Source organism: Dermacentor andersoni, chromosome 5, assembly GCF_023375885.2.
Source record: "Dermacentor andersoni chromosome 5, qqDerAnde1_hic_scaffold, whole genome shotgun sequence".
NCBI classification, from domain to species: Eukaryota; Metazoa; Arthropoda; class Arachnida; order Ixodida; family Ixodidae; genus Dermacentor; species Dermacentor andersoni.
Window position 1 is genome coordinate 96695819 of NC_092818.1, and position 24097 is coordinate 96719915.

Genomic DNA, 24097 nt, shown 5'->3' on the forward strand with positions numbered 1-24097 from the left:
TAGTGGTGGTTTTGCTAAAGCTTCGCTAAATTAACCTTACTCCACCTTAATTAACACCAAAGGTCGTGGATTTGACTCCAACCAAAGGTCGAGGGTTCGAGGGCGTTAATTAACTTTATCTTAATTAACTGTAGCTGATTAACTTCACCTTAACTAACACTAATGATTGTGAGTTCGAGTGCGGCAGTGAATTAACTCTATCTTAATTAGGCCTGCCTTATCATGTTCGCCATCGAATATGATACACTGTATAAAGTAGGACATGAAATTAAATGTCGAAAAAAAAATCACGCAGAAACTCCTCTGGTAGTTGTCTAAGTATACGTAAGCATTGTGTCACTTGCTTATCTCCACGGAGCCCGGCGTCATTATCAATGTAATGGAACTTGATCCGGCCAGTCGTTCTATGTTGGTGAGAGGTCGTCAACGCGGTAGTGAACACAGGTAATTTTTTTAAACAATACAATCACCAGCAAAATGCTAAAAAAAAACACCGACTCGGGAATTACTCGTGTTAAGTCATTTGCATATATAAAAAATAACAATTTCCCCAAAACGTTCCCCTGAGGAACTCCAGAGCTAACGTCTAGTAATTCAGACGCACTGCCTTCAATTTGAACAAATTGTTTTACCTCTCTTATCTCTATCCACCTAATAATACGCGCGGTAAACTTGTAGCTTCTAATTTTTGAACAACTTACTATGCGACACCCTGTCAAACGTCTTTGCAAATCCAAAAGCAGAACATCAATTTCTATTAGTTCTCGAGAGCTTCCAAAAAATTGTCAATAGTTGTGACAAGCTGTGCAGTCGTTGACATTCCCTTCCGAAAGCCATGCTGATAAGGCGACAATATATTACTATTTGTTGAAAAAGACCTGATACTGCGGGCTACAATACGTTCTAATAATTTACAACAAGCAGATGTGATTCAAGTTGACGTTTCTCTTTTTTTTTGTGCCGGCACAACACGTGCTGTTCTCCATTCATGTGGCACATCACCGTTACGCAGAGAGGCGTCAAAGACATTCGACAAGAATTCACTCAACTGCATATATCAAATCATTTAAAAATGCAGTCGGGATTTTATCTGTGCCTGTACTTTTCTTACGTTTGAACTTCCTTAACATGGACAAAAACCTCTTCGCCTGTTACTGGGAGAATGTCCCCAATATTCGAAATGGCACACTGTGCTACATTGACGCTTGGATATATCAAAGCTGTTTGATATATTTATTAAAAGCTTGTAACAGGCACGTACCCAGGAAAGCGAGTCGGAACCCCTTCCCCTCCCCTGCCACGCCACCACTCCTCGCACACATTCCGAAAGCGCCGCCAAGTAAACCTTGAAACTTGACAGCTATTCGGCGGTCAACACTGGGCTGTTGTTACAGTATATATATATATACTGTAACAACACTGAACTGAGGTCTTGAAACATATTGATATTCTACCCACTAAAAAAATGACGGAATATTTTCACCTGTCTCGTTTTTTCGATGTTTGTTCCGAAATCTCGAGGTGCTGCCGCTGGAAAGACCCCAGTGATATCTTTTCAACGATATACGTTTCACAGCCATCCCAAAACATTTCAATGTTTCAGTCACACCCTGCAATAACCGCAAAGCACATAAGAAATATGAATGTCACCCGTTACCTCGTCTGGTTTCTCCCCAATTGTACAGCACTTTTCGTGCAAAATTGGCAACGGGAAACAAGAACCGCAATGAGTTGAGAAAGTAAGCGATGTACCAAGGGAGAGAGCCGAGGCAGCAACCAAACAGGACGGAAAAGCAAACATTTTTGGGTTGTTTGCGAAAATATTTATGGATCAAAATCTTTTTATTTAAAAAGAAAGTAGAGAAAGCGCCGCCGGAAATGGAGAATGATTCCATGTGTTTTGAATGACGCTTCTACAGTTATGAGTCGAGCCCCCCGACGTATGGGCACTTCTCTACTGTAGTTATGTGGGCGCTTTTCTGACCTTCCGCGGTGAGCGCAGTGCGTCTGGAACCGCAGCGTCCTGCGTAGTCAAGTGTTCGACGAAAACTCGTCTGGCGAGAAAACACAATAGTGCCAAAAAACGTGCACTCGCCAAGAATGAAATAAAAATAAAGAACCGACGTTTCGGGCCCCGAACGGGTCCCTTGATCACAATGAAGCGTCCTGCGCTATACGCGGTTGTACGGGACTGGCGGCCACGCATCGTCACACGAATTCCCAAATAACTCTACTATAGTCGGTTTTGGCATTTAACTTAGTGCAGCAGTAAACAAAGGATCCAAAAGAACCCTTATTGTTCCGCAAATATATCTTTCTCTGTAAGAACTAATTCAAAAAAACGCTACCAGAAATCTTTATTTTGCACTTTGCCTTGTTTACTTGTTTTTGGCAGTGTCCTTCTTGCGTTTCTTTCCTGCGCGAGTCCATTTGATGTGGTTCCTTGTTTGCCAAGAGAAGGAGAGCTGTATTTCACCGTTCGACGTAAACGCACGTAAATCCGCAAAGGACACATGAAATAAGGTGTATCTCACAGGCGTACCTGTGAGATACACCTTATTTCATTTGTCATTTGCGCGTTTACGCGCCATTAAGGCGACACGTGGACATTATTCACGTTTGTAGTAGTAAAGGTATCCTCCCCCCCCCCCCCTCATTTGCGTAGAAAAGTTACCTTGGGTTGCCCCCCCCCCCCCCCCCCCCCCCGTCCTCCGAAAAAAATCCTGGGTACGTGCCTGGCTTGTAATATTATAAAGCTGTCGCTTACACGCTTGTCATCTACTTCGACCTTCTGCATTGATTCCCCATGTTGAGCAAGAAATCTACAAAATTTAATGGGATCGGCTCTTATGAATGCAGGAATACTTACATTGAAGAAACGGGGCCTCGCTGCACCAGTTTAAGCTTTCATGTTCTTTTTCAAGTTATTAATGCATTAAGGCGTAGTGTCTAAGCTGTTTCTGAGGCGCTTCAAGTTACGTTTCATATGGACAGCTTTTCCTACTGATCCATGGAGTACGGAGATGTTTTCGTGCCTTCCGGCAAGGGACATGGTGTTTTATGGAAAACTTTGCTGGCTCTTTACACTGCGCCCTCCTGGCGTGAACATCAATATCTGCGTTGCTGTGTAATTGCAATGTCGAAGTAATTTATGATAGCTGTGTCGGTTGCGCGACCAAAGTAAAGTATTTGACACTGGCAGAAATATCACAATATCTTTGGCGTCGTCGTAGAGGCCAACTAAAAGACAATACACAATAATCAGATACAACTATCTTCAATACGCAATACACTATACGAAAAAAAAAATCTGTAACGAACAGGTCCAAAATAGCACTGATACGCATAGGTTCATAGACAATTTGTTCAGCGCATGCATGGAGTTAGTGTTGTTTCTAAAACAACATCAGATGGTGTACATTGTCTGTAAACTAGGGTGCTCCGTATTATAGAAGGCATGTTAAAATCATCGGTAACAATGATATTACTCACGCAGTTTACGAGAAGATGATCATAAAATATTTCAAGAAAGGAATCGGAAATATCTGGAGTTCTAGAAACAGAACAAAGTGTAAGGGTGTAGTCATCTGCGGAAACATTCAAAAAGATGCTTTCATTATCCGGGATCTCGTTAAGCAAAGACACCTGCATATCGCTCACCGCGGTGGCTTAGCGGCTATGGTGTTGCGTTGTTAAGCACGAGGTCTGGGATCAAATCCCGGACGCGGCGATCGCATTTCGACGCGCGGGGGGCGAAATGTAGAAACGCCTGTGACCCTTGCATTGGGGGCACGTTAAATATCCCCTGGTGGTCAGCAATTAATCCAGAGTCCCCCACTACGGCCTGCCTCATAATGATATGGTGGTTTTGGCACGTGAAACCCGAGAATTAATTCATTCAGCACCAGCACATCAAGCTTCGAAGCAATAGCACCTTGAAACAACAGCCAGACGCAATTGTTTCTTCATCGCGCATGCCATCGTGCAACCAAGTTTCCGTAATAACGACCAAGTCGGCATGGTAGGAAGGAATTGGATCTTGAAGTTTGTGAACTTTGTTTTGAACACTTCTAGCGTTAAAAAAAAAAAGCACTCGATGAGTCCTCCAAATGAGACTGTGGAAGCTGTGCGTTTGGTAACGGATCTTTACCCGACTGGTGCGACACACGTGTGTTGGAAACGTCATTGCAGCATATAGCATCTTATCAACTCGTAAATTATCGTGCACGAGCGCGATCCTCTTGCCTTGCTCTTTATCTGCTTTCGCCCTTTGCCAAAGCTGTTTGCGTTTTCTTAGCGTTGCCGTGGAAAAAAACCGTTTTCTCTGGAGATTCTTGCTTCTTGCAGTTGCTCAACACCTCTTGCTTTTCAGAGTGATTTTGGAAAAAAACAAAATCACAGGCCGCCTGCTGCGAGGCTTTCCCAGGCGGTGGATTCTTGGGACAGATAAGCAACTGTGTTCGAGCACTTCTTTGATTACCTTGCGCAGCAAGAAATCATCAGTCTGGTTCGGTGGTTCTTCTACACCTAAAATAACGAGGTTTGGCCTCCAACTTGGGCCTTCTAGTTCGGTTAGCTTTGTCTGTTGTGTCTTACACGTTTGCTCGAGTTTGTTAACGCTATTCAGACTTTCAAATCTCTCTTGATTTCTGCGCTATATCCCCAACATTCTGTACAAGTGTAGCCACTCGGGCTGAAAATCAATTTGAAGTTTTCTCAGCACCTTCTGTCCTCTCTTTGTCGGGTGTTTCCTGCGGCTATGCATTCCAGCAAACTTTCCCTTTGACCCGATAGACTTATCGCTATGCGATATGATCTCAGTGGCTCGTAACAGCCGCGTGTAAGCATTGAAATATTATTGCCTGGATGCCTGTAGCACCATAAGAACGTCAAATTACCACTACGGCGAAGGCTCCTAACGCAGTCGAATAGAAAGACACAGTACATCCAGGAAGGAAACTGTCTGCTTAAACTTGTGAGTCGGTTTTAACGACCATGTCCAAACCTGCCGCGCAGATGGCGAAAGAGCTTTTTTTCCCTACTCCAGCGACATTCGATCGCCTACCGGGGCGCACCTCGAGAGCGGGAAACTTTAGTTTTTCATATTTCTTCCGTGCCGGAGATTCCTTGCTTTCTTTTTGAAGACGCAACCTCATGCAGTGACTACGTTGTGAGAAAGGAAACACGCTCTTCGCCACTGCTCGAAATGTGCAGCGTGCTGCCATATCGGATGCGAAGGAAACTCAAGTGGAAGTCTAGTTTCGGAACACGGGAGCGAACGCATTGTCTTATCTTGGCGCACCACCCCAGTGCAGCTCTGCCTCTTACTGCGCGAGCATATCGCGTAGACATTTGCGAGCGGATGCCGTTGCGCGAGAGCCTGGCTCAGCTGTGCCAAGATATCGTAGAACGTGCGCCGTTCGGCTTGACGCGCCTGCCAAACCACTTGCCTCCACCATGCCTGCGCCGCTCTCCGGGTTTTCGAGGAGTCACGTGACCCCAACTGCGGTGACGTCACGCTAGCGGTGGGGCTCTTCGTCGGAAATCACGTGGGCCTACTACGCTCTCTGTCGTCACGGGCGCTGGCGGCGGCTGCCTTCCTCCTCTCGCTTGCGCCCTCCTCGCCCGTTCTCTGTTGGTGGTGCAGGCAGCTTTGAGAGGCGCTTTGGCAGCGCGCTGGTTGGTGGGAGCGGCGTTGGGTTGTCCTCGGCTGTTTCTGCGTGCCTCTGCCGTGGCGTCGTCGACGCGGTCGTGACTGATTTCGGTGCCCGCCAAAGACTTTCGTGCACGCGCGGAGCGTTACGTGTAACCACCAGTGTTGTCCCAAGCAGACAATCCTCGGCATTTGCGAGAAACTTTGTGGCAAGGATAGGGACGCCTCGTGTCGACCTCCGAAGGATTATTACCCGCGAAGAGGGAGGCCGTCGAAAGTGGACCACGCCAGAAGCAGGATGTCGAGAATCAGCGTCTGGATCGAGCGCCGAATCCGGGTAGGTCGTTGTTTGTGGCCGTATTGACTTCGCAGTGGGCGACTTCCGAGGAGTGACAGACACCGGTGCAGCTGGGATTGCGGTGCCCCGAAGTAACGGCGCTGTGGTACCGTCTACTTAAGAACACAGCGTCACTACCCCACGTTACTGCGCGTAGAGCTGCTTGGTTTGCGCAGCGCGGATGCGTCGAAGATAGTGATTGCTGATTTGCCGCGCCATTCATATCTGGAACGTCGGCAATCTTACAGCCTGACACATGTTATCACAGGCGACTGTGTGCTCGCGCTTGTTTTACATTGCAGCGATTAAAGGGCTGTTAGGCATCGGGCGTTATGGCAGAGATAGGTTGGCGCTCCTACCTCGAGTAATAACTGCCTTGAACGTTGCCTTAAACAGCCTTGGCCGAAGTCCGCGAATCCGCGACGTTCCACCAAGATCTTCAAACGTACAGACTGCCTCTTTCGGTAGCATGAGCGCAGATGTCTTATCAGTGTTTTCATCTTGTCGATAACTGGTGCTATTTCCTTTCGAAGTTCACTTGGTGCTTCGATTCTCCCATACCACAACTTAGTTCTGGTCCCACAAACAATTCGGGCCTAGTCATACACTTAAAAACACGTCGGTCCGCTGCCACATCTTGGTGACAAAAACGCGCTGATCGGTAAACATGCGGGAGTCACTGCCAAGAAAAGCTGTTCGCGTGCGTGTCCGTCAATTAACTCGGAGCTATCCTTGGCTCCAATGAAAAAAGGTGCGCGTCGATCGCTTACGCTTCGAGGGTGTCGTGCGAGGAAGCAACTATTGCCGCACTATTATAACCGAATGAGAGTCGCCTCATTCCTATTCGGTCGGCACGCGATTCCCAACAACTCGTTTGCAGCCAGCGGCATATTTTGGCTTGGTAGTTTCATAGTGCATTATCCTGCTTCTGTAAACGAAACCGGCTGCTATGATAGCGGCAGCACTATCGATGCAAATGGCGCCGTCACGTCTTCCGCTAATGTTCAGTAAATGTGCCTTCACGGAAAAGTGAATCGCGAACGGGGTAGTTTATATCAGAGGAAGCGAGATAAGATGCTGGTGATTGAGGTAGATGTGATTATTAGTAAGGCTGATCTGAACTTTTGCCGCGCAATAGCTCGTTGGATCTAAGAGGAAGCCAGCCGGTACCTTATTCGAACAATAAAAGTCTTCGAGCCATATTTTTTTCGTCCTAATTTGAATCGTCGGGCTCCTGTAGTGTTGTTTCACAACTGTATACCTTCATTGTCTCTTTACGTTAGTGTTTCATGCCTCCATAACTCTCTTTTCATGGTATATGCCAGTTCCGAAGCATACCGACTGGACCGCCCTTGTTTCATTTTGCAGCATTAAAGTGAACGTGCGCCGCGCCGCGTCTGTTGTGTAGAAGCGGACAGCATAAGCAATGAGGAAAAGACGGCAAGGAGAAAGAAACCTTGATGTAAGCGTTCTTCGCGTCCGCTCTGCCGTAATGAACGTGGCCAAACAGTCAACACCATCGTCGTAATGTCCGTCGGTCCTGCTTGCCTGCTCGACCCTCGTTAAATGACTGCAACATTGCTGACCAATTTCAGGATAGAGGGGGGGGGGGGGGGCGCTCTTTGGCCATCCCTTGCGCTATAAACTCCATATATACTATCATCATTGGGGGTGGGAGCAGATCTCTGTTCAGTTGCCTGGCTCACGCAAAGCACTTCAATAACCACATAAACGCCCGTATTATTATTATTGTGTTTGCACTAATATCTTCAAATTCACCAGATTAAGTGCGACCATTCAAGGTTCTGCTTGTGTCTTTGACTTCTAACGTGTTGTTGCGCCTGCCTTGTTGGGTTCGCGGCCGCCTTCAAGGCCTGAACAAACATTTTTCCGGGCTCGCAACAATATTTTGTCACCGCACACCAAGAGCCCAATATAACGTCCTCTCACAACGGTTGGCTGTCGAGACGGACTATAGAGCATCAGCCAACTACTGTTGATCTGCCACATATTCAGGTCAATCACATAGCACAAGCTTTATAAGTCTATGCACGTGGCACAGCTTGCAGACTATAAATCTAGTTCTCAAGTCATTCAGGCATTGACTTTCTTTTTTCTATAGTACGTGTCTGGACTCCATAGGCTGAGAGCAGATCTACCCGTTATGTGTTCTGTTTCATCCCTCTGTCGTCATCGTTACCTCTCTTAATTGTACCTCCTTCTTCCTTGCTTCCCCCAGCGCAGAGAAGATGACTAGGGGAATGTGCCTCTCTGCCTTCGCTGTGTTACGACGAAAGTTCTCCAACCTCTACTTTCACCAGCATTATGTCAAGCAGCCATTCTTGCTTTGCAAACAACGGTTATGAGGCTTAACGAGTTGTCCATGTCATGGGCCTTCTTCATCGTTTGCCCTTAGTAGACATCAAATTATTTCCGTACGATGTACACTTGTAATTATTCAGCATTATCTTCAGCACCTTCATCTCGGCTGAAAACGATCTTCTGGTTAGGTTATCCAGCAAATTATCTGCAGACGAACTAACGTGCGCTCGTAAAACGTTACAGCAGGCTTGGTAGAAATTGGATCAGCATGTATAGTGGAGATCGACTCATGTGAACCGACGAAAACGATTGGAATGATCGTGACACCAGCCTTTAGGGTGTTTTAGCACGGCAGAAGCATATTACCGTTATCGCCCCAGGCTGCTTGCGGGCTTTGCGCTTTCTGCCTAATTCGCGATGCGCATATTAGAATAGCGTTACCATTCCGCAAACGAATTTTGCACAAATCGAGTTTTAGTAAAGCGTGATAGCGTAGTTTAGGTGCAGGACGCCATCCCATTACGCTTTGAACTTCGCATACGCAGTGCACCTAAGTGATTCTATCTATTCGCCAAGCTTTGTATGTGCATCCAGAAAGTGCGAGAGGCAGAGCCGGGCGCGCGTTGTGTCTGCACTTTCCATGTCCGCCGATCAGTGGCGAAATCAATGCAAGCAATGCATGCAGCTGTCGTCAATATCCTCCGAGAGACCTTCCGATCTCAGAAGCCATATGCTATCGCGCCTATCTCTCGACTTCACCGATAGGTGCTGGGATTTCCCGTTGCCGTGGGAGCAACCGCTCGTGAGGACACCGATGGCACGCACGCCGGACGCAGTGTCCACCGCGAAGAAACGGCTGCATCAGGAGGGGGGGCGGGGGGGGGGGAAGCAACGAGCGCACGTCCATGAGCTGAAGTTAGACCGTACAGTCGATAGTGACAAATTAGACTTTTGCTATTTTTTACTGTTTTGTCTGTTCCTTCTTTTTTATTTGTGACACTGTTATTTTACTCCTTGAATTCTTGTTATCATGTCTTGGGCGCAGCACTAGAGCCCGCCCGTTCTAATGGGTGAAGACACATCAACATCTATCGTTAGGCCTCGACGCGTTCGAAACGGGAAGCGATCTGTAATACTGTGTCGTCGAAGCGGCCTGAGACTAAGCGAAAGCCGTTTACGCAGTCATTTGATACGAATGAAGTGAATTCTACTAAAGCAACGCCAAATTCATTTTGAAGCGGGCGGCCAGGGCCGCCGCCATGTTTTATATGCGTAAACCACGCAACGACGGTAACGTTAAATCCTAGAAGCCGCGTGCTTACGCTAAACGCTATGGGTCGTTTAGCCTTCTGCGCATGCTCATTTTGATCCCGCTATTTCGCTAAGCACACTATTACGCTAAACTGAAGCTGTACATTATTAGGGTATAGGAACCAAGTTAGGGCTCGCAAACCTATATTGCTGATCCTGCTAGTAACAGCGAAAAATGTAGACAAGGGACGAGACAAGAAGACACCACAAGCGCTGACTTTCAACAACGTTGTTGTTGAAAGTAGTTGTCGTTGTCGTTGTTGAAAGTCAGCGCTTGTGGTGTCTTCTTGTCTCGTCCCTTGTCTACATTTTGCGCTGTTACTAGCAGGATGGAAAACCAACAAGCCCAAGCGGCTATTCTAGCTAACTATATTGCTGATGCGGTAACACTGGGTTTGAGTCGTGTGGCTGCCCGGTAAATTTTGCCGCCCGCTAAAACAGCAGGAAGGTGACTGTATGACTGACAGCAGAAACACGACTCTGCTAAAACTATCTGCTAGAGAGATTTGGCGATGCGCGCGCGGTTTGATATGTACAATAAGTAGCGTCTGCAGGATGCACTGCGCATGCGCAAGCTTAATTGCTTGCGGCTGGTACCGACAGCACCCGTTAACTTTGGATTCGATACATCTGAATCTGCCTAAAAATACGTAGTAGTTTTGGCTTGTCCGTAAAAGCGTTAACGTTCACGCACCACCATGTTAATGGGGACATGATCTGCAGCAAGGACGCTGGTGGTGACATCTTGTCACATTTAAAAAGAATTAAGTTCTTCAGCATTGCGTGCCAAAATCACGACCTGGTTATGAGACACGCCGTACCGTGTGACTGCGAATTAATTTTGACCGGCAGGGGTTCTTTAACGTGCACCAAATGCACGTTAAACGTGCACCACAAGCGGGCGTTTCAGCATTTCACCGAGCCCGGCGTTTTTCCACGTACGTCGCTGCTGGCACTTTACACCGGCAGCTTAGTAGACTATGGTTTGTTAATTTACGCCACCATGTGGAACCACCAACCCGGCCGGTCACTTTTACGTCTTTATGAACCCGGCATTTTCCGAAGGGTAGTACGCTAATTTACGGACACGCTAAAACTCTCTAACAGCTTGCCGCGTTCTTAAAAGGTTCCAGCTCAATTCTGAGACGCTACGCATGGCATCAGATCTTGAGATTCTTGAAACTATACCGTTGGTTATCGCCTATACCTCCCTATGGTGTTTCCTCCTTTCCCTTGCCCCGCAGTAATTCGTTTCTTGGGCTCATCGTTCCCTCTGCAGCAGCTTTCTCTCCACAGAAAGAAGTTACGCCGCATAGGTCGCAAGTTTCGTTCCAGTAGTCGCGATGGTCGAATGCCATTCCCGCGCGCCGCTGTGCGGTCAGTACGTCTTCAAAGCGATCCCCATCTCCCACCTTGCGAGTCTGCGCTCCGTCTAGTGTCACGCGAAACACTACAGTGATTATTATTATTATTATTATTATTATTATTATTATTATTATTATTATTATTATTATTAAAGCGAAGGTTTTCTTGGTTTAGCTCAACCGCGTTTGTCGCCCGTTTTCCGTTTCTCGCCTGATTGGCCGCGCCCCAGACCTACACTGCGATGCCAGCGAGTGCCAGTGGCCAGTGCACCTATATATATATATATATATATATATATATATATATATATATATATATATATATATACACATATATATAAAAACACGACATTAAATCTGTGCACGTAATGTCGATTCATGCATGTGTTCAAATCACACAAACCTCTCATCGAAATAGCTCGTGTTGTTAAACGAATGCCCTGATTTTCTTTTAAGCATTTTGCAGGCTACTCCATTCCCGGGCAACTGAGTATGTGCCATCGTGTGCTACAACATATCTGGCGTGGTATTTTGACCCACACAGTGGTGCCAGTGAACGCACGCCGATAATACATAAAGGGGGCGTGTAGCTTGGTGCCGTCCTCTGAGCCAGGGGCGTAGCCAGGGGGGGGGGGCTTATGGGGCTTCAGCCCCCCCCGAAATTTTTTCGTGCTGTCCATGCACCGCCGACAAAAGTAACCCTCGGCGCCGGAAATCATTCTGGATTTTGTGTAGAGCGTCTTTTTCACGCTCGAAAAGCCATTTCACCGCGAAAATTGCGAACTCGGGCTGAATTTCGTGGCAACGACCACGCACCGGGAGTCACATAACGCAAGCAGCCCCATCCGAGCACAAAGTTTCAAGGATGTTTCCATGGCGAACGGGCTCGCCGCGGCATTTCGCAGAGGCCGCGGAATCTACACTCTATCATGGAATTTACGGAGCGCGTGGATATCAATTCCGAAACTTTATGGGTATAAAGTTCTCATAAACTTTTGCATTGACATGCAAAAGTTTTCCATTAACATAGGTGCATTGACATTTCCAAACATGTGCTTTAGATTTTCAATTGCGGAAATTTGTAAGTTTAATGCTCCCATAAATATTTGATGCCAAAGGTGCATTGACTTTTCCAAAGTCGCACATCGGGCCATACAACGAGACAAGCCAAATGACCACGCTATGAGACAAGTTGACAAAGCCCGTAGCGAGGCCCGATGAGACGAAGCGTTGTGGTAGTTCATTCGTGCCGTCATGCCACATAAAGAAAGTATATTTTGTTTCACCTGCGCCAAAGCATCCAGTGAAGACACTAAAGCCAGCCAAGGCAACTACGTTCTTATTTATTTTTTCTACTTTGACTTTTAATCGCGAGGACACATTGAGCCTCTTCAATTTTTTTGTGCACGCTCCCCTACCCGCGCGCCGCCAGAGCCAGTCAGAGCGCATGCGTTTTTCTGGTGTTGCCCCGACCACCGCGCGGCGCCCTTCGGTGCGAGTTCGCTTTTCTCTGGCCGAGTGCATTTTCGCCTGGCAGAGCTTTAGACGCTTTCTAGCTAGCAGACGAGAAAAAGAAACAATGGTCGCTAGCCGCCATCACTGTGGGGACTCGACGGATTGCAGCGCGTTCACTTGAGCGCAGCCTCTCCAGAAAGTCTTGTCTCGCCGGTGTAGGATACCGAGCAGTATGCGCATGGTTCTTGGTGGACCAAGCGTCTCGTGTTTTCTTCAATATTCTTTTAATAGCCATATCAGTTGCCCAAAGTAGGCATTCTATTGTGACCAACATACTTCGCGTTTTTTTTTTCATTACGGTGCCGCCGCCCGACAAAAGGAAAAAAAAAAAGCGTTGTTGCGGTGCAGCGAATTGTCGCATGGTGAAAGTGCTATTTTGTTACTTCTTTTGCGGAAAGTAATGGGCCATGGGACGCTTCAGCTGCCGGATAGTCTTATTATATTATTGCGATAGCAAGTATATGGACACTCTAGGTGCATTCCTGCCGTCGCCGTCATGTTCGGCATAAAGTCGAAGTGCGATAACATCGTGACCCCGCGCCGCATGCTGTATGTGCGAGTGAAAGCGGGGGGGGGGGGAGGGGAATGGGTGAGCCGACGATAGTGGCTCAGTCTTGTGTGCGCAAGAGAATGAATGAATGAATAAAAAAGCGCCGCCTTCCGTCGCGCGCGATACATCGGGGGGAGTGGATGGAATGGGGGCAGGATCTAGGATTCTGTGAATCTGTGATTGCGCAACATGTTTATTTGCCTTGTTTGACGCATTATATGCCGTGACTTCTTCTTAGATACGTAGATTTATTGGAGACTTACTTATACGTATGTTTAAATATCTTGTTGCGAGGTTTTGTGTATACGTGCAGTGAACTTCGGTTCCAGTGGCACTTTTTTGCCCTTTATCAAGCTGTATCTTCGCATTTGTATATTCCATTGCATCTTCGCATTTCTAATGTACGAGGGCGAGTCAAATGAAAGTGAGCCTACCCACTCCGTGCAATTATGGTTCTGTTCATTATCTGCAAGGCCTGCGCGTAACACACAGGCATCTCTCATTTACAAGAGTGACACGCAGATGTGACGGTAAATGTTCTTTAATGCTCTCATACACTGGGTTGGACATGGTGGCGTGCCGTAATGGACTCTCCAGAAGTTGAGCAGCGTGGTGCCGTCAGGTTTTTGACAGCTGAAGGTGTTTCCCAAAAAGAAATTAGTCGCCGTATGGCTGCCGTGTACGTTTAACATTGCATTTCATTAGCCACTGTGAAGCGTTGGAACAAACGCTTCAAAGAAGGACGTGAAATTTGCAAAGACGATCCCAGACCGGGCCAAAGCCATCGTGCAATCACCCCTAACAAAATTGCAAAGGTTGATGAGTTGATGAGACAAGAACGGAGGATAAGCATCGATGAACTGGCAGAGCGTGTGAACATCAGTCACGGTTTTGTTCACGCCATAATTCATGAACATCTCGGCTATCGGCTCTTGTGTGCGCAATGGATGCGCAAGATCTTGAACCACCGCCAGAATACGGAGAAGATTAGCGCTGCCTTTACTCATCTGATCCGGTATCACAATAAAGGTGACGATTTCTTGTCTGCAATTGTGATCGGAGATGAACCATCATGCCACTTCTAAGAGCCTGAAACACGACGGCAAAGCTTACAATGGAAACATTCAAATTCACCTTCCCCAAAGAAAGCAAAGGCCGCCATTTCCGCCAGAAAGGTGTTGTTGGCTTTTATTTTTCGATCGTCAGGGGCCATTACTGATAGAATTTGCTAAATCTTGAGAGACTATCAATTGTTTCCGATATTGTGAAACGCCGTATCGGCTGCGTGTCGCAATCAAGAACAAACTACGTGGAAAATTGACGAATGGGGTCATCTTGTTCCACGAAAATGCCCCTTCCCACGTCGCTGATGTGGTTCATACAAAACTGGCAAAGTTCAAGCGTGAAACGCTGCAACATCCGCCATACAGCTCAGACCTGTCGCCTTGCTACTTCCACATTTTGGGGCAACCGAAAAAACAGCTCAAGGGAACCAGATTCGTCTCGGACGATGTCGTGAAAGTCAGTTGCAGACGTTTTGAAGCAGCAACCCAAGAAGCTTTATGAGATGGGAATTGCGCGACTCTTTAGTCAATGGGACAAATGTCTAAATGCTCATGGGGGCTACTTTTAATTAAAGTACTCCGTTTGTTATATATTCGCATTGGCTCACTTTCATTTGACTCGCCCTCGTATATTCTGCAGAACTCCTGCTTGTTATACGTGGTCTCTGTTGCAACTATAATTTCGGTGCAATTACTCAAGATACACGACCGGTGACAGCTGCTGCTGCGTAATACATTGGAACAAATGGCAGCGTCATTAAGAGTTTTCACTGGCCGTTGCATATGTACAAGAATGTAAACAAGGATCTTGAATGACAAAGTGTCATTAACATATTTGTCCTCAACTTGTTCATTTCATGGCCTTTACATTTTTTCATATCAGCGGCATGCACTGCTTTGCTGGCTTCGAACTGATGTAGTTCTAAAGTTCGTGAGATATTTTATTTACTTATTAAATAGACAAAATACATGGAAGCATTGACATCAGTTATGTTAGTTACAATTTTTTGGCACATACGAGTATATTCTTTTGTAAACAAATACATATAATACTTGTATTGACAGTGCGTAGCGCTCAACACTTCGTTTGCAGCATCTTTGGCAATGGCAATGCAGTTATTATTCGTGTATTTGATCCCTAGGCAAATTGTTTAAGAGGAAGTTTTAGCTCGGGCCCAACTCCAACGCGGCCTATTCAGATACATGTAAAACGCAGAAACGGTTTTCTGAGATAACTCCTGAATCGCTTTTATTAAATTTGTTGCATTTGAGAGAGTATGTTAAATTCTAGTGTCTGTTGGAAGCGGAATTTCTATTTAGGGCCTGAACTTTGTTTAAAATATTTTGAAAAATTCGAAAGTTCGAAAAAAATTGAATCACGTAGTTTAAATATTAGTAGCTCATCATCAAGAAGAGATATCGCGGTTCTGTAAACGGCATCCATTACACCATTCAAAGCGGACAAATTCGATATGTCAATTGGTATCTTACGTGAATTGGTTATGTTATGTCCAAGGGTTCTGCAAAGCCGTATTTCCATAATACTTAATTTTTAAGACTCATGTGTAACAAATCAATTTTGTCCGCTGTAGATGTATTATTATGTGCAATTCACAGAACTGTGATATCAATTTTCAATGCTGATTTACAGAGTTGTAAACTTAATTGTTTCGTTTTCTGAAAATTTTCGATTTTTGCCACTTTTCAATAAAATATTGACGACCTAAATCGAAAATTCGAAACAAACAGTCACTAGAATTTAAGTTTTTCTTTTAAATGCAACAAACCTCGTCAAATTTGGTGCACTGGTTGCCGAGAAAAACGAATTCTCCTTCTACATGTATTTAAATAGGAGCATCCGACCTAATGTTTCCTCTTAAGGAGGAGGTCCACCTGCAACGTGAGCCCCCCCCCCGAATGAAATTTCTGGCTACGCCACTGCTCTGAGCACATGGTATGTGTCACTCATCAATGACAATATATATATATCTATATATATATATATATATATATATATATATATATATATATATATATATATATATATATATATATACAAAGAAAAATAATGAGATGCATGTAGTATAACGTTACGTCGCAGTGTAAGCTTTGGGGGACAGCAGCTTCAAGATAATGCAGAGGCGGCAAGTTAACTCACGTAGATCCGCCGCGGTGGCTCAGGGGATCTGGCGTGGGGTAGCCGTGCACGAAGACGCGGGTTCGATTTCCGTCCTCGGCGGCCGCAGTTCTACGGGGTAAGGTTGCGGAAACGCGCGTGGTGTTCTGTGCTGTGGGCGCCATGTTAAGGAACCTCGGATGATCGAACTCAATCGATCCAAGTCGTCTCTTTGTTGGCTCTCATAGCCATAAACATCTGGGACGTCATAGCCATGGTGCAATTGGGACGTCAAGACACCAAAATTTTATTTGATGCGTAGTGTCATGGCGGTACAAATGAAAGTTTAACGAAAAAAATTGTAATCCGCACAGCAATATTTGAAGACTGCATTTGAGCTGGACAACGTTGATTTATTTATTTATTTATTTATTGACGTTAACGTGCCAATCCAACACAGGGACTATGAGAGACGCAGTGGAAACTTCTACGGGTCAATTTTGACCACCTAGAGCAAATAAAGTACATCAACGTTTTTTGCATTCTCCCGCCGTCCGAATACGCAGGTCGCAGGTAATTTATACTCACTATGTGGGTACGCCACCGCGCAATATAAAAAAAAAATTACGTGGCTTAAAATCGTCACCGGCGGCTGCCTTCTGCAGCGCTTGGGCATGGCGAGGGTAATACACCGAGTTCGATTTTCTTTTCTTATGTTCACAGTGAATAATTCGCTCGCCGTTTCGCCAGTGCTTCGGGAGAGACATCGCGCGCGCCGAATTTCCCGCTAATCGTGGCCGACGTCAGTAGCTGGCGGCCGCTGCGTTTCGGCTTCGCCGAAGAGCGAGGCGGCGGCCGCATTGCCGGCACCTGCGCCATGCCGGTTACGAATACCGAACGAACGGCAAGCCTGCCACCGCCGCTTTTTGACCCTCGCGTAACCGCGCGTCCGCGGGAAACCGGTTTCGAGATTATTTTTTGGCCCCTTTGCTGTTCCGACTGCAGCTCGGGGGACGCGCTCTCGCTGCAGCGACGGTCGCCTTGGCCGTCCAGCACGCGCACCTCTTGCTCGCCGAAGCCGAGAGAGAGCGTCGCCGAAGCGACGGCGCACGGTGCCACGTCCTCGCGCCGTTATAGCCGGCCACCTAGGTGGCTACGAGGCGGCACTGTTGCCCTGCGACGAGAAAGATTTGCCTGTACCTCTGTCTGCTGAGTAGGGGACAAGTAGTTGAACCCTTCGGTGGAGAACAGTAGGAGTGTGACATGAGATGGTTTGAGGGATTGGTGGCGTAATGGTAGGGAATGCAGAAAAAATTTAAATTCCGGAGGCCTTACGTGCCAAGACCGCGATCTGATTATGAGGCACGACACACAAAGTTTAAAGAACATTGTTGTTTTAGAGCATCACAGGGCATTAATATTCGGTGATCAGAGAGAGGTGGGAGACGAGCTGGTCAAGTGTATAGATGAAGCAGGGAGGATCGCTTGATGAAAAATCTTTCGTCGAAACGTCGGCTCAAGTGACTCCGCTTGTTTGACCTGTGTTGATCCGGGCATCGCAACGTTCCGAAGGGGATGTTTATAAGGTGCATCCCTGCATCGAACGCGCAGATTCTGCTACCGGTGGCGGCGACCGCGTATCCTAGCACTGTAAGAAGGCTCCCTTTAACAATGTTTCGGGAATCTCTAAAAGAAGCACAGGTGGGACGAAAGTTGATCAGGAACGCCCGACAATGGTGGCGATCGTAGCCCATGTTGGAGCTTTGGCATGCGTGAAGCTCTCCTGCCGGCATTATCGCTCTCCTCGTCCATGATGAAGCAGTGCTCGCACGTGATACGGTTCGTGGATCTACGCTACGGCGAAGATCACAAATGCGATTCGTTTGGTTTCCGTTCGACAGTATCGAGTCAAATAAATAAAAGGACGGAGAAAATGCCAGCGGAGGCTCGACATCGCGTTTGTTTGCTTTGGTCGGCCCCTCGCTCTTCGACTTCCTCCTCTCCAGCGAGACCTTGGTCGCTCGTTGTCGGCGGCGCGCTACACACACGGCGGTTGGCGTTTCCGGAGTGGCAGTACTAGTCCGAGCGTTGCGCGCCTTCGCATTGTGTCTGCGGGCCCGACGACCGAGCTGAGTGGAGAAGGGGAGGGAGGCACGAGTCGCTCGTGTTTTCGAGCGGCTGGAGAGACGTGTGGCAGCGCGTGACGGGAGACCTTACGTGACGGTTGCCGCACACGCCACTGCAATTGTTTGCCGTGTAGGGCTTCGGTCTTGCTGGTGGGGAAGGAAGAAACAGAGAGAGAAAGAGAGAGATAAAAGGAACGCAAGGATGTGAACCGATCAAGAGTCTGGTTGGCTACCTTACGCTGGGGGAAAAGAGAAGTGGAAGAGAGAGAGAGAGAGAGAGGATGGGGGTATACCGACGCGCACGGACAGTACTAAATCAAACCCGTTCGTATAAACCAGACGTTTTCAGAAAGCACAAAAGTGCCTTCGCTGCCTTCTGAGCCGATGATCAGTGTGGTGCGGTGTTCGAGTACTGTCTGTTCACTCAGAGGACGATCACCTAGTTTCCTGAACGTGTTAGACGTAAATTGCCTTTGTGCCTCAAATTGAGGACAGTGGCACATTAAGGGGTCAGTGTTCTCCTCACATCCGCAAACATCACATGCAGGAGTGCCAGCTATTCGAATTAGTGCTGAATAAGCTTCGCGTCGGTGCAGTCGGGCCGGAGGTCTGAGTTGCAGCGAAGAAACAGGCAGCAGGGTGAACATATGTGGGGTAGGGTCAACACACCTCTTGCGTTCTACGACACGGGGGACACGAGCCGTGGTAGATCCGCGGCTATGGTGTCGCGCTGCTGCTGATGAGGTCGCACGTTCGATCTCGGCTGCGGAGGCCTCATTTCGATGGGGATGCAAGAAATGCAATAAACGCTCGTCAACCGAGCTTTTGGTGCACGTTAAGTACCACGGATGGTCGAAGTTATCCAGACACCCCACTACGGCGTCCCTCATAATACACGTTGAAGTTTCGAGAAGTTCAAACTCCGCAATTAAAGAAGGAAGCAAAAGAATAGAAGACCCAAAGTTATAGGGCGCGCTCCTATCGGCTGTGTGTACAACAGCATGTAAAGATAGTACAAAAGAACGGCGACACGCGTAGAATGGAACTTGGATGCGCTATTTATTCAGAAACAGTCGAAGAAAGTGTGCAAATTGTAATGTGGGCTGAGCTAGTTTCTAGTATTCTTGAACTTTCCTCCACCCGACGCGCTTCCGCGACTATACAGATAGACAGACGTTGTTATCACTCTTGTTACGCGAGCAACGCAAATCGCTCTACAGACAGGCAGACATGTAACACCACCGCTGTTATCACTCTATATATAGCTACGCGAGCAATGCAAATCGCTCTACAGACAGACATGTAACACCACTGCTATCTTATTATTCTGTAGTAACGTGAGCTAACGCAGATCCCTCTACGCAAAATAAAAAAGATAGCGTGCGCATACTTTTGTAAAACATTAAGGCAACTCATTGCGTACAGTGCATAAGCACTTTGAGTCCGTTGCTCTACAGCGCTCACAAATGTTTTGCGTACGCCATGATATGAATCCAATAAGCCCAATCATCAACCTCTCCAAGCCATAGTAAAGTCTGCACCGCGGTTTTAGCGCCACGAGGTTAGGAAGGCTGCGCAAAGCGCCACGCCGCTATCACGTTCTTCCTTCGCTCTCTTCACGCCGTCTTTGCTTAAAGGGACACTAACGCGAAACAATAAATCAGTTGAGACTAATAAAGCATCGTTTGATAACCTTGCAGGCAGTCATTTCAATATATTAGTTTGATTATTAGATGAGAAAATGAAAGTCGAAGTATCAGTATTTGAATTTAGGGCCCAAAACCCCGACGCCGGTACGTCAGTGTGACGTCAGGGATCCCAAAGTATGCTTTCGCATTTAGGCCGCGTTGACTGAGTCAAGATTCCCGAAACTTGCCATGTTCAATATTTTGTTCCTTTAGAACACAATGTAGTCAATCTGTACCGCTATGTAATTAAGTACGTACAGGCTCTAGAAGATGCCATCAAAGTCCATGACGTCACAGCGACCAGGTGCGGGAACTTCAAGGAGGCGTCGGCACCCGTCCTTCGTTCATGCTCTTTTTCTGGTTTACCAAGCGTCTTATGATGGTAAGAGTGGTGTTCTTGGTGTCATAGAAAGGTAACCTACTGATGCAGAAGAAATCGTTTTTCTCTTCAGTGTCCCTTTAAGGAACAGACACGGCCGACACTTGGCTGCCTTCGCTATCTTAGCTCGCTCGGGAGACTCTTGTAGAGATTACGCCGTGGCTATCTTGCCCGTTTGACTTCCCAGCGCGTGTTCTCAGTCCACTGCCTGCACGTGATCGATAGCGTGGGCTTGGCAGTGCAACGTGCATGTGTCCTTTCCTCTACGCGTTCCTTGACTTCTCGGGTATAGGGGGCGCGAAATGCTATAACTTTCGTGTACTTAGACTTAGGCGCATGTTAAAAAAACAAAACAAAAAAAACCAGGTGGTCTCAATCTATCAGAAATCCCCCACTACACGGCGTGCTTCATATTTAAATCGTTGGTTTGACACGTAAAACTCTGGAATATAATTTTGATTTTTAACTTTTAGGATCTGAGAACATTGACTGGGAACATGAGTTAAAGCGCTGTTTCGTCTTAGTGCTCGTTTGTCTGACTGGAGCCGAATGTTTGTGGCAAAATACGGCTCTCATCCAGTCGACTTACCACGGTATACAGAGATATCGGGATCCGTAATAGGACATGCCTGCCAGTCTCGATGCCGGACGTATCAGTGCAGGCTGTAGCCCAATGGCAAACAATAACTCATTTTTTACTGATAGCGCATTCTTTTAAAAACTATACTTTCGTTAATTTTATGGTAATCTGTTGTCAATCAGAACAGAAAGTGAGTGTCGAAGTTTCATTTCCTTTGTTTTTTAATTTCGCGCTGAAACCCCAGGGCCGTTACGTCATGTGACGTTACGAATTTCAATACATTTTCTCCTATTGGGCTGTTGTGGCTAAGTAAATGCTCTTTAAGATAAACTAATTCAGTCTCTGGCTTATATATATATATCTATATATATATATATATATATATATATATATATATATATATATATATATATATATAATGTAGTCTTCACCGATAGATTGAATATACCCGAGGAGACACCGTCGAAATGCGGGACGTCATGGCTGGCTCACGTGGGAGCTTCAGCGCGGCATCGCCGTACCCGTCTTTAGATTTTTGCGTCTTTTCTGACTTAACCAGGCCTGTTGTCACGGTAGGGATGACATTTCTTGGATTGTGGCGGGGTAATTCACTAATACAGCTCCAATTATTTTTCTCTCTAATGTTCCTTCGATAACATTAAAAAGCCTCGCTGATTCGTCCACTGGTCGCGTTGAGCCCTGGGAGCTACGTTTCCGGCATGTATAGCTACGTGAACGAACGGCATGTTAATACGAGACAATGCTTACTGTTCGCCACTCTGCCCAGGCGTTGTCGGCGCTGATTCTCTATACCAAAGCGTAATACCCCGTTACTCACCAGCAGCGCCGTGTTGGGTAATCATTTCGACGATTACGCTGTTGCGCGTGGCCTTCCGGGGCTGTGTGAGATATCGGCAGCAGCTAATGGGCCGGCAAATCAAGCGCTTCCGGTTTCGGGAGTTTCGTACAAAAATTGCCCGCCACGGTCGCTCGACGGACGCGTGGCGTTCTGCTGGTTATCGTGAGGCCGCTGGTGCGCTTCCTAGCCATGATGTTCGTATTTTCGACGGGGGCTGAAGGAAAAATTGGCAGTGGCTTAGCTCGGCTATGCCAGGATTATACGTAGCGAAAGCTAAGGCATAGCAGGGTTAGCCTTGGTTAATCTTGATTGCAAGTCCAGGTTAGTTTGGTTGTCTAGCTATGTCGCGGCGTTTAGCCAGTCGTTCGGCGCGCTGTTCGTCTCTTTCCTGGGCGATTCGTTTCCTCTTCATCTCGTTCCAATGTCGCTTCCAGGCCTCCTCCTGCTTACCAGAATTGTCGCCGTCCACACTGCCGCCTCAACTGTGGTTGCGGCGCACGCGAGCTCTCCTTTTCAATCCTCCGACATATCAGGCATGCGACGCAGCTGGCGAAGCGAGCGGAGACGAGCGCAACGACGAGGAACGCGGTGTGACGAGGAACGCGGTGTGACGTCATGTGCCTCCTCCCAGTACGGCCACGGCGAAATCGCAAGTTCGCGGCCAGTAAAGCTTTCGCCTTAAAAGACCGCTCTTGCACTTACGTTCGCGTGCATGTTGAAGAAACGCCGGCCGTCAAAGCTAAACCTCGCAATTATGTTTAATTTGACTAATTTTCAAAGCCCTGAAAGCTCCTATTTGACGTGCTCCGGAAAATAAGTTACTCGAATTTTCTGTAGTGCGTTTGGCAGATTTTATTTAAACGTGTGTCCTCTAAGTTTATGCGATCCAGAAGAAAAGCCAATTGAACCCAGTTGGAAGCTTTGTGGAGGCACGTGGTTTGCTCACTAAGCTTTCTTTCGCATACGCATTTGCATTTTAAAGCGAAGCTCTCTTTGCTTACCCTCCCTGTTTTGCCGTGGCTGCTGTTGCTGTCTGCTGCTGGGCAGGTCAGTATTTCGGCGGATATATTTGTGAATATTTTAGAATATATACGTGTGCCGATTGGGTGGGGGGGGAGGGGGCACATACCGGTGAACAGCCTTTTCTGTGGCCCTTGTACGCTCACCGACGAAGTAGTGCGACTAAGCACACATCTGTTCTGCGTAACAAAATAATAAATTATGGCATAAACCTGAACGTATAATGTCGGCCCACAGTTATATCTGAAGCATACCATCATTAATTGCGCATTTCATTAACAGTAACTTATTTGCGTATTCATATTAACCCCGAACGCATGCAGCGTACGTTGTTCTACCGCCATCCTGGCTCGTTATTGACCTTACTTACGTAAATTATATATATATAAAGGAAAGAAAGAAATGCAGCCTCTTCCAAAGAGAGAACCAGTGGCAGCGCCATATACGTATTGCGCATTATTACGAATTGTACGCTGGAAATATTTGGTGCCTCTCAGAATCATTCGCATCGGCACACAAATTGTGCGCTGAGGGATAACAGACTTATTATGCTTTCTTCTCGTTACTAGAATAGTCTATGGTTATCATTCTAACAGTGGCTGCCTCTGCGTGCTAAATAAGGGACACTCAACTTGGGCCGATGTAACGCGACATGAAATATGATATTGGGGAAGAATCGTCAAAAATTATGAGCTGTCGGAGCGCAGCTTTCCGTGTTTTAGGACGATTCCCCCTCCTAATTTCACAGTTTTAATCGCTTGATTTTAGCTTAGATCACACGGTTCAGTGTCGTCTCCATGTTGGTTCACAGCGGTAGCCATGTTGCTAAAAGGTGCTGCTAACTGCGAAAGGAGTCACGTGGTGCCGAGCGACCGCCGAGCCAGATGCCCGATGCGACGAACTGTGCCAGCACTCGTCTCGTCCGCTCCGTGCGACTCTGTTTGCAGGGCTGCTTGAGATGCACACTGATTACGCCTTCTCGCATCCGGCTCTGCGATAACGCGCAGGTTGTCGTCGTCTAAAAGATAAAAAAAAAAAGAACGCGGAAATCACTTATCGGGCGCCTCTGAAAGCGTGAGTCCGGATCCGCGCAGTCTTCTGCCAGCCAATCTCCGTAGAGCACTTGAAGTTTAGTGTTGTTACGTGTCTGGGCGACTGTGAAATTGGCGTCGCAGTTATTTTTGTCTTCGCTCCGGATGTACCATACACATTG

The 24097-nt window shown here is 47.0% G+C and overlaps 1 protein-coding gene across 2 annotated transcripts in view; it reads left to right on the plus strand.

The window, feature by feature from the left end:
- Positions 1-5631: 5631 nt before the first annotated feature.
- The window catches only part of drpr (multiple EGF like domains draper), a 107381-nt gene continuing 88915 nt past the window's right edge, over positions 5632-24097 (plus strand). For both annotated transcript variants that reach the window (XM_050178253.3, XM_050178254.3), the window contains exon 1: positions 5632-5990. The gene's annotated coding sequence lies outside the window, so the exon portion shown is untranslated. The remainder of the gene's footprint in view (positions 5991-24097) is intronic.